We start from the raw sequence: 12,312 nt of genomic DNA, 5'->3' as shown, positions 1-12,312 counted from the left end.
TGCTCTCTGACTCTGTTCCAAGTCTGTCAGTGCACAGCCCTGGGCCGCATGTCACTGAGCAGTGAGCACAGATAGGCAGGCAGGTTTAGGCTAGCAGCGCAATTTTGCAAGCCCCACAGCACACCCACAACATTCATAGTGAAATTGGGCAGGGGAGGAGCAAAGTACAAACAAGCAAAAGCAGCCGGGAAAACTATTTGTTGAAATTGCAGCACTGGCTCAAGGGGCAAAAAAATGGTGTGTCTACAACTTCCCCAGTCCCACTAATGTTCACAAATGCCAGCCTCTAATAAAATAATCTATGCATCTCAACATTGTATTTCTTTGGAGGGTGTCACCCAGGTGCGGCCCGCACCCCCTGCACCCCCTTAGTGATGCCACTGTGTGTAGGCAAAAGCGGTCAATTGCTATTAGTAAAATCTCAGACAGAAAGTCCTCATGCATACTGAAGCTTGTTTATCTATTTCAGAACTGCTAATGGGATGTCATGAGTAAAAGTAGAAACTCACTATAGTTCCAACCAAATACCAAGAGCATTAGACCTGAGTCTCGCTTCCTACTTATCCCACTCCATGTCTTACATTCTGATGATCACTCTCTAGGGGATAGAAATCTAAATAACTAAGTCGCCAGCCCCATAGGATAGGCTCCGGCAGTCGTCCTGTTTTCAGATAACTTCAGTCTTCATGATCGGAGCGTAGTTCACCACCGGCCATATCTATAACATCAGCCAGAGTCAGGAGTGTATGAACAGCGTTGAGCACACATTCCGGAGGAGGAAACTCTGAAGTTGTAGTTACAATATAGGCCCAGCTCCGCTTCTTTAGAACAAACCCAACTGCCGCTCGAGTGTCCTTTATTAAGATAGGAGAGACCACCACTCTCACTCTCTCTGCAGAGACAGACTTCGCTGGCTTAGCAGATGGCTCTGTCTCGCGAGTCGGGGCTTCTGGGTTCACACAACCCTTCAGCTGAGATCCCAGATTAAGTATATATTTGTTGTATGCGGAGCATGTATAATCCATCCGATTATGGTAGTGGGGATTCTGTATGTCAGCTTTTGTGGTAGGTGTGGGTTCGCTAGTATACAGCCTTGTTGGTGGATCTGAAGTTATAGGTTGTGTTCTTGCATTTGCCTGTGGTAGTGAAGAGTTGACACAGTTTTTCCTCTAAACTCTGGTAGTGGTCTCGCGTGAGCTGGATCATCGCACATTCCCTTCTGTCTAATGCCTCCATTTCAGGATAAAATCATATGGATCTTCTTTAGTAACTTGTAGCTGCTTATTGCTACTTTGCCAAGATAGATGGTTATCTATCTAGCTCTGTTTTTATAAGCTGTTTTATATTAAACACTGTTCCTAAGACCTAAGGACTGCTGTTTTTTGCTTTTTTGACATCGCTGACACCAGAAATTTATACTTGTGAGTATACTGCACTTATACACCTGAATTATGTGTATATGCATCATGGAAGTTTTCTACTGCTAGTGCATCTGTGAAATTCTACCATCTCAAGAGCCGTGAGGATCCGATCTATAAAGAAAGAACTCCCTTAACCTGTGCCACCTACTGTAATAATCGACGGATTAAGTAGATCGCACAAGGAGCCTCGGATATTGCAACCGTTCATGGCCGCCACCTAGACACGCCCCCTGACATATGTATTTTACATATGTTTCCCTTTTTAAAGCAGCAATATGGTCACGCTGTATATATGGCACACATGAACTAGCGCTGTCTTGCTGTGAAAAACTGTCAAAATGCACTGAGATAAGAGGCGACCTTAGAAAATAGCACACCTAGGTTTAGCTTTCAACAAATAATACCAAGAGAACAAAGCCAATTTTATGAAAAACAGTAAATTTAAAATGTGTTTAAAATTGCATGCTCTGGGGCATATTTATCAAGCGGTCACAAAGGCTGCTGCTCTATAACCTGTCCGCCTGCTTAGAGCAGGCGGACAGACATCGCAGGAAATCAACCCGATCGAGTATGATCGGGTTGATTGATACTTCCCTGCTGGCAGCCCATTGTCCATGAGTCTGCAGGGGGCGGCGTTGCACCAGCAGCTCTTGTGAGCTGCTTAAACAATGCTGACAGCGAGGTCTGTCGGACCTGATCCGCACTGTCGGATCAGGTCCAACAGACCTTGATAAATATGGGTCTTAGTCTTGACTAGACTGTCCTTTTAAAAAGTCAGACGAGTTTTTTTTGGTTTTGTTTTTTTTGGTTTTGTCTTGTTTTATTTTATTTGGTTTGTCTTGTTTTTAAAACAAAATAAGGAAAAAACAAAAAAAACAACGGTGTATGATTAGCATTTCTCGAATATAGACACCAGAATTTACTACAGGGTATATGTTAAATTAGAGTAAATTTGAGCTACTAATTTTCTCTTTCTTTTTTTTTTTTCTCTATGTCATCAGTATTATCTTATAATGTATGATATTTCACTTTCCTACTATCAAAGATGTTTAGTACAATTCTAATTATTGCCTCATTGGAAAATTATGACATAGAGGCTATGCTATAATGACGATGTATAGGTCTATGTATAAGTCAGAATTGATGTTAGTTCTCTGTTTTCATATTTATTTTCCTTTTCTTTTTTTTCCCCTGGGTATCCTGCGTGTTGCAAGGGAAAATGGTCTCCTTATGATTTACACTGTTGGATTATAAATAAAATATTTAAAAAAAAGAAGTCAGAGGGGTACATTTCCAGCTCTGAGAATTAGGAAATCCTCTATTTTTTAGAGCTAAATTACATCAAAACATGGCAAATAAATAGTGGATGTATATTGCAAAGTTGTTTACTATGACTTAGCTGCTGAAAAGTCTAAAAAACTGCATTTAAAGTGATGGTAAATCCAAGTGTTTAACAAACGCTAAGATTTACTATCACTAAAAATCGAGGGGAATTTCATTCAATGGCAACGGCACCGAAAGGGTGAGTTTAGCACCCTTTTTTACAAGGTTAATGAATGAAACTCCCCTTGATTTGAGCGATGGTAAATCCTAGCATTTATTAAACGCTTGGACTTACCATCACTTTAAGTGTCCATGTTTGTATAGATTTTACTGGGCAGCTGGCTGAACTGCTTGTCAGTCCAATCTAATGCTGGTCACCTGACAACCCAAACTATGGCCCTCAAATACTGATGCTGCAATTGTGATAATTCCCTTTACTGACAAACTTATCAGCTGAGTGAGTCTAAATGTTTAAAGAATAGGTTAACGCCTTGTTTGCTGCAGTTGTTTTGAATTGTCAAACCCCTGTCTGGAGAAGACAGGGCTTGCCACAATCAGTGAGTTAACAAAATCTTCCTTGTTTGGTCTTAGAAGTGATAAGAAAACAAATAGCAAATCAGAGACAGTTGTGTGGCAATGTTAGACTTGTGAAGCCTGCTGGGTTTTTTTTCAGTTTTCGGACTGAAAAATCAACACTTATTTAGACTTTCATTACAAAAAGGGGGCAAAATAAATAACAACAATATACTGCAAAGTTCATAATTTATCTGTATTACAGTCTCAAAGAATATACTGCCCCTTTAACATGAAATAACATGGTGTTTTGCAGTCCTCAAGTTCCATAACAGGTCAGATTGTAGTCCCAATCAAATTGTATAACCCTGCATTAAAGGGATACTATACCCAAAAATTTTCTTTCATGATTCTGATAGAGCATGCAATTGTAAGCAGGTTTCTAATTTTCTTCTATTATCAATTTTTCTTCATTCTCTTGCTATCTTTATTTAAAAAACAGGAATAAAAGCTTTGGAGCCGGCCCATTTTAAGTTGAGAACCTGGGTTGCACTTGCTGATTGGATGGCTAAAAGAAGGCGCCAATCAGCAAGCCCTATCCAGGGTACTGAACAAAAAATATGGCGGCTCCAAAGCTTTCATTCCTGCCTTTTCAAATAAAGATAGCAAGAGAAAATTTGGGTTTACTATCCCTTTAAGCCTTTAACAGAAAACATATTTGTAATATGGGTGCATTTAAATTATTGTGTTAAAAATATAATACAATATAATTTGCATTAAATACAGTCTTGTTCGGAGCAGTAAAAACAAAAAACGATCTTGACAGTGTTCTCAAGGCTATATATTGTACATTATACAAGGACATTTTCTATAGCATTGGTAGCTTTTTTACAGCTCTACCAACATTTCTATATATTAAGGGCTTGATTATAAGTGGAGTGCTAATCTATTGCATGCCCTCAAACGGGCAAATTTGCCCATTTGTGGGCACGCAATAATAAAACAGCCTTTACAAATGGCTGTTTATTGCTACCTTGAGCTTGTGGTAGCAATTAGTGCTCAGAAAAATAACCAGAGGTCAGGGGCCCGATCTGATATGCAGCGTCGCCCGCAAAAGCCGGCGACGGCGAATTTTGCGCGGGTTTGGTATCCTATATACAGCGTAACCTAGAAGTTACGCTCGTATATTTCTGCCTTCGCCCGTAATTTTTTGGGCCATAGGCAGGTATACCAAACCCGCGCAGTTTGGTATCCAATATACAGCGTAAGGACTTACGTGGCGAAAATGGAGAAATCTTACTCCATTTTCACCTCGCCACAAAATGCAGCCGTAGTAAGCCTTACGCTGTCTATTGGAGCCCCGTAACTCCCTAAACTACCTGCCAAATAAAACCTAACACCTAACGCATGCGCAATGTCTATCTACCTGTCAACCGCGATCCCCCGCCACAATCCCTAATAAAGTATTTAACCCCTAAACCGCCGCTCCCGGACCCCGCCGCCACCTACATTAATGTGAGCTCCTACCCCGCCGCCAGCTATATTAAAATTATTAACCCCTAATTTAATCCCCCTACACCGCCACCAGCTATATTAAAATTATTAACCCCTAATTTAATCCCCCTACACCGCCGCCAGCTATATTAATTGCTATATTGAATTAATTAACCCCTAATCTAATCCCCCTACACCGCCGCCATCTATATTAAATAGATTAACCCCTAATCTAATCCCCCTACACCGCCGCCAGCTATATTAACTATATTAACCCTAATTATATTAGGGTTAATATAGTTATTATATTATATATATTAACTATATTAACCCTAATTATATTAGGGTTAATATAGTTAACATCGTTATTATATTATATATATATTAAGTATAATAACCCTATCTAACTCTAACATCCCTAACTAAATTCTTATTAAAATAAATCTAATTAATATTAATATTATTAATTAAAATATTCCTATTTAAATCTAAATACTTACCTATAAAATAAACCCTAAGATAGCTACAATGTAATTAATAATTACATTGCAGCTATTTTAGGATTTATATTTATTTTACAGGTAACTTGGTATTTATTTTAACTAGGTACAATAGCTATTAAATAGTTAATAACTATTTAATAGCTACCTAGTTAAAATAATTACCAATTTACCTGTAAAATAAATCCTAACCTAAGTTACAAATACACCTAACACTACACTATCAATAAATTAAATAAACTACAAATATCTAAACTAAAATACAATTAAATAAACTAAACTAAATTACAAAAAAAACAAACACTAAATTACAAAAAATAAAAAAAGATTACAAGATTTTTAAGCTAATTACACCTATTCTAAGCCCCCTAATAAAATAATAAAGCCCCCCAAAATAAAAAAAATTCCCTACCCTATTCTAAATTAAAAAAGTTAACAGCTCTTTTACCTTACCAGCCCTTTAAAGGGCCTTTTGCAGGGCATGCCCCAAAGAAAACAGCTCTTTTGCCTGTAAAAAAAAACACAATACCACCCCCCAACATTACAACCCACCACCCACATACCCCTATTCTAAACCCACCCAAACCCCCCCTTAAAAAAACCTAACACTACCCCCCTGAAGATCTCCCTACCTTGCATTCACCCAGCCGGGCAGAACTCTTCATCTGATCCGGGCGATGTCTTCAATCAAGCGGCAGAGAAGTCTTTTTCCATCCAGGCGATGTCTTCAATCAAGCAGCAAAGAAGAAGTCTTCATCCCGGCGATGTCTTCAAGCAAGCGGCAGAGAAGTCTTCTTCCATCCGGCGATGTCTTCAAGCAAAGTGGCATCTTCAATCTTCTTTCTTCGCTCCTCCGACGCGGAGCCTCCATCCGGCACGACGACTGAACGAGGAATGATGTTCCTTTAAATGACGTCATCCAAGATGGCGCCCGTCGAATTCCGATTGGCTGATAGGATTCTATCAGCCAATCGGAATTAAGGTAGAACAATCTGTTCAGCCAATCGGAATTCGACGGACACCATCTTGGATGACGTCATTTAAAAGGTACCTCATTCCTCGTTCAGTCGTCGTGCCGGATGGATGCTCCGTGGCAGAGGAGCGAACAAAGAAGATTGAAGATGCTGCTTTGCTTGAAGACATCGCCGGATTGAAGAAGACTTCTCTGCCGCTTGCTTGAAGACATCGCCCGGATGGAAGAAGACTTCTCTGCTGCTTGCTTGAAGACATCGCCCGGATCGGATGAAGAGTTCTGCCCGGCTGGGTGAATACAAGGTAGGGAGATCTTCAGGGGGGTAGTGTTAGGTTTTTTTTAAGGGGGGTTTGGGTGGGTTTAGAATAGGGGTATGTGGGTGGTGGGTTGTAATGTTGGGGGGTGGTATTGTGGGGGTTTTTTTACAGGCAAAAGAGCTGTTTTCTTTGGGGCATGCCCCGCAAAAGGCCCTTTTAAGGGCTGGTAAGGTAAAAGAGCCGTTAACTTTTTTTAATTTAGAATAGGGTAGGGAAATTTTTTTATTTTGGGGGGCTTTATTATTTTATTAGGGGGCTTATAATAGGTGTAATTAGCTTAAAAATCTTGTAATCTTTTTTTATTTTTTGTAATTTAGTGTTTGTTTTTTTTGTAATTTAGTTTAGTTTATTTAATTGTATTTTAGTTTAGATATTTGTAGTTTATTTAATTTATTGATAGTGTAGTGTTAGGTGTATTTGTAACTTAGGTTAGGATTTATTTTACAGGTAAATTGGTAATTATTTTAACTAGGTAGCTATTAAATAGTTATTAACTATTTAATAGCTATTGTACCTAGTTAAAATAAATGCCAAGTTACCTGTAAAATAAATATAAACCCTAAAATAACTACAATGTAATTATTAATTACATTGTAGCTATATTAGGGTTTATTTTATAGGTAAGTATTTAGATTTAAATAGGAATATTTTAATGAATAATATTAATATTAATTAGATTTATTTTAATAAGAATTTAGTTAGGGATGTTAGAGTTAGATAGGGTTATTATACTTAATATATATATAATATAATAACGATATTAACTATATTAACCCTAATATAATTAGGGTTAATATAGTTAATATATATAATATAATAACTATATTAACTATATTAACCCTAATATAATTAGGGTTAATATAGTTAATATAGCTGGCGGCGGTGTAGGGGGATTAGATTAGGGGTTAATGTGTTTAATATAGGTGGCGGCGGTGTAGGGGGATTAGATTAGGGGTTAATGTGTTTAATATAGGTGACGGCGGTGTAGGGGGATTAAATTTGGGGTTAATAATTTTAAAATAGATGGCGGCGGGGTAGGAGCTCACTTTAGGGGGTAGGTAAGGTAGATGGCGGCGGTGTAAGGGGCTCACTTTAGGGGGTAGGTAAGGTAGATGGCATCGCAGATTTCTGGACATCGCTGGTTTGTCAGACTTACGGCATTTTAGTATCTGACGGCGCCGTATATAGGATAGCTCGAGTTGCGAGCTGAAACTACGGGCAGCGGGGGTTCCTTCGCTTGCGCCGCAAACTACGATCTTTATCGGATCGCGCCCCAGGGGCCCGATCCGATATGCAGCGTCGCCTGCAAAATCCGGCGACGCCGAATTTTCCGCGGGTTTGGTATCCTATATACAGCGTAACCTAGAGGTTACGCTCGTATATTTCTGCCTTCACCCGTAGTTTTTTGGGCCATAGGCAGGTATACCAAACCCGCGCAGTTTGGTATCCAATATACAGCGTAAGGACTTACGTGGCGAAAATTGAGAAATCTTACTCTATTTTCACCTCGCCACAAAATGCAGCCGTAGTAAGCCTTACGCTGTCTATTGGAGCCCCGTAACTCAATAAACTACCTGCCAAATAAAACCTAACACCTAACGCATGCGCAATGTCTATCTACCTGTCAACTGCGAACTGCTAAATAAAACCTAACACCTAACGCATGCGCAATGTCTATCTACCTGTCAACTGGGATCCCCCGCTGCAATCCCTAATAAAGTATTTAACCCCTAAACCACCGCTCCCGGACCCCGCCGCCACCTACATTAAAAGTATAACCCCCTAATGTGATCCCCCTACACCGTCGCCAGCTACATTACATACCCCCTAATGTGAGCCCCTTACACCGCCGCCATCTACATTACCTACCCCCTAATGTGAGCCCCTTACACCGCCGCCATCTACATTACCTACCCCCTAATGTGAGCCCCTTACACCGCCGCCATCTACATTACCTACCCACTAATGTGAGCCCCTTACACCGCCGCCATCTACATTATCTACCCCCTAATGTGAGCCCCTTACACCGCCGCCACCTACATTAACTACCCCCTAATGTGAGCTCCTATTAATTAGGGTTAATATAGTTAATATAGCTGGCGGCGGTGTAGGGGGATTAGATTAGGGGTTAATGTGTTTAATATAGGTGGCGGCGGGGTAGGGGGATTAGATTAGGGGTTAATTAATTTAATATAGGTGGCGGCGGTGTAGGGGGATTAAATTAGGGGTTAATAATTTTAAAATAGATGGCGGCGGGGTAGGAGCTCACTTTAGGGGGTAGGTAAGGTATATGGCGGCGGTGTAAGGGGCTCACTTTAGGGGGTAGGTAAGGTAGATGGCGGCGATGTAAGGGTCTCACTTTAGGGGGTAAGTAAGGTAGATGGCGGCGGGGTAGGGGCTCACATTAGGGGGTTATAGATTTAATATAGCTGGCGGCGGGGTCAGGGAGCGGCGGTTTAGGGGTTAATAACTTTATTAGGTGGCAGCGGGGTCCAGGAGCGGCGGTTTAGGGGTTAATACATTTTTTATTGTTAGGATAGTGAGGGGGGATAGCGGATAGAGGGTTAGACGTGTCGGGCTATGTTTGGGAGGCGTGTTAGACAGTACGGGTGATTTTATAACTTAGTCAGGTTTTGTATGCGCCGGCAGTTTCTAAAAAGCCGTAAGTCACTGGCGACTCCAGAAATTTGTACTTACGCAGATTTCTGGACATCGCTGGTTTGTCAGACTTACGGCACTTTAGCATCTGACGGCGCTGTATATAGGATAGCTCGAGTTGCGAGCTGAAACTACGGGCGGCAGGGGTTCCCTCGCTTGCGCCGCAAACTACGATCTTTATCGGATCGCGCCCCAGATCTCTGGTTAATTTTCTAAAAGTGCCCAAAATACCCTCAAAACAGAGGGAATAATAGTTTTTTATTAAAAAAAATAGCTTTTTTTTTTTAATAAAAAAGAACTGCACTAGGCAGTTTTGGTGCTTTAAAGTTGGCGGGTGTGGGTTCTTAGAAAACAACCTAAAAAATGCCTTTACATTACGGTCTAAGGGAACTGTGTGTTCCCAATAAATATATATGTATATGCTTATATACAGTACGTATATATTTATGTGTGAATATGCTTATATACATATATATTTATGTGTGAATATGTGTATATACATATATATTTATGTGTGAATATGCTTATATACATATATATTTATGTGTAAATATGCTTATATACATATATATTTATGTGTAAATATGTGTATATACATATATATTTATTTGTGAATATGTGTATATATATATATAAATATATATTTATGTGTGAATATGCTTATATACATATATATTTATGTGTGAATATGTGTATATACATATATATTTATGTGTGAATATGTATATATACATATATATTTATGTGTGAATATGCTTATATACATATATATTTATGTGTAAATATGTGTATATACATATATATTTATTTGTGAATATGTGTATATATATATACATATATATTTATGTGTGAATATGCTTACATACATATAAATTTATGTGTGAATATGTGTATATACATATATATATTTATGTGTGAATATGCTTATATACATATATATTTATGTGTGAATATGTGTATATACATATATATTTATGTGTGAATATGCTTATATACATATATATTTAAGTGTGAAAATGTGTATATACATATATATATTGATGTGTGAATATGTGTATATACATATAAATTTATGTGTGAATATGCTTATATACATATATATATTTATGTGTGAATATGTGTATATACATATATATATATTTATGTGGGAATATGTGTATATACATATATATTTATGTGTGAATATGCTTATATACATATATATTTATGTGTGAATATGTGTATATACATATATATTTATGTGTGAATATGCTTATATACATATATATTTATGTGTGAATATGTGTATATACATAATATATTTATGTGTGAATATGCTTCTATACATATATATTTATGTGTGAATATGTGTATATACATATATATTTATGTGTGAATATGTGTATATACATATATATTTGTGTGAATATGCTTATATACATATATATTTATGTGTGAATATGCTTATATACATATACTAGTCCTAAAGCCCGTTCACACGGGCCGTGTGGTTTATTTTTATATTCTCTCTCTCCCCTATCTCTCTCTCTCCCCTCTTTCTCCCCCCTGTCTCTCTCTCTCTCTCCCCCTGTCTCTCTCACTCTATCCCCCCTGTTTCTCTCACTCTATCCCCCCTGTTTCTCTCACTCTATCCCCCCTGTCTCTCTCACTCTATCCCCCCTGTCTCACTCTATCCCCCCTGTCTCTCTCACTCTATCCCCCCTGTCTCTCTCACTCTATCCCCCCTGTCTCACTCTCACTCTATCCCCCCTGTCTCACTCTCACTCTATCCCCCCTGTCTCTCTCACTCTCTCCCCCCTGTCTCTCTCTCTCTCTCCCCCCTGTCTCTCTCACTCTATCCCCCCTGTCTCTCTCACTCTCTCCCCCCTGTCTCTCTCACTCTATCCCCCCTGTCTCTCTCACTCTCTCCCCCCTGTCTCTCTCACTCTCTCTGAGGCTATGTTTGCGTGCACGTTCGTGTGCGCGTGCGCAGTTGCGAGGGTGCGTGCGCATTCTGCAAGTGTGCTGTGTGATAGGCTAAGTGGGTGTCAACATCAAGTGTGCTGTGTGATAGGCTAAGTGGGTGTCAACATCAGTTTTTGCTTTGAGGGTACGGTGCGCATGAGGTCACGTGGGTGCGAGGGTGCGCGCGGTGAAAGTGTCACATCAGTTTTGTACGCATCAGTTTTGTACGCGGGTGCGCGCGGTGAGGGTGCGCGTGCGAGGTCAGCGGTGTGCGGTGAGGGTGCGCGTGCGAAGTATCAACAGCTGTCAGCTATAGGCCAAGGGTGCGCGTGCGATCAGCTGCAAGAGTTTGTCTGAACTGAGCATGACGGCTTCAGACAAACTCTTGTCTTTTATAATATAGGATATTTATGTGTGAATATGTGTATATACATATATATTTATGTGTGAATATGTGTATATACATATATATTTATGTGTGAATATGTGTATATACATATATATTTATGTGTGAATATGCTTATATACATATATATTTATGTGTGAATATGTGTATATACATATATATTTATGTGTGAATATGCTTATATACATATATATTTATGTGTGAATATGTGTATATACATATATATTTATGTGTGAATATGTGTATATACATATATATTTATGTGTGAATATGCTTATATACATTTATATTTATGTGTGAATATGTGTATATACATATATATTTATGTGTGAATATGTGTATATACATATATATTTATGTGTTAATATGCTTATATACATATATATTTATGTGTGAATATGTGTATATACATATATATTTATGTGTTAATATGCTTATATACATATATATTTATGTGTGAATATGTGTATATACATATATATTTATGTGTGAATATGTGTATATACATATATATTTATGTGTGAATATGCTTATATACATATATATTTATGTGTGAATATGTGTATATACATATATATTTATGTGTGAATATGTGTATATACATATATATTTATGTGTTAATATGCTTATATACATATATATTTATGTGTGAATATGTGTATATACATATATATTTATGTGTGAATATGTGTATATACATATATATTTATGTGTGAATATGCTTATATACATATATATTTATGTGTGAATATGTGTATATACA

This window comes from Bombina bombina, chromosome 2 (genome assembly GCF_027579735.1).
Source record: "Bombina bombina isolate aBomBom1 chromosome 2, aBomBom1.pri, whole genome shotgun sequence".
Lineage (NCBI taxonomy): Eukaryota > Metazoa > Chordata > Amphibia > Anura > Bombinatoridae > Bombina > Bombina bombina.
This window is presented reverse-complemented; position numbering follows the sequence as displayed.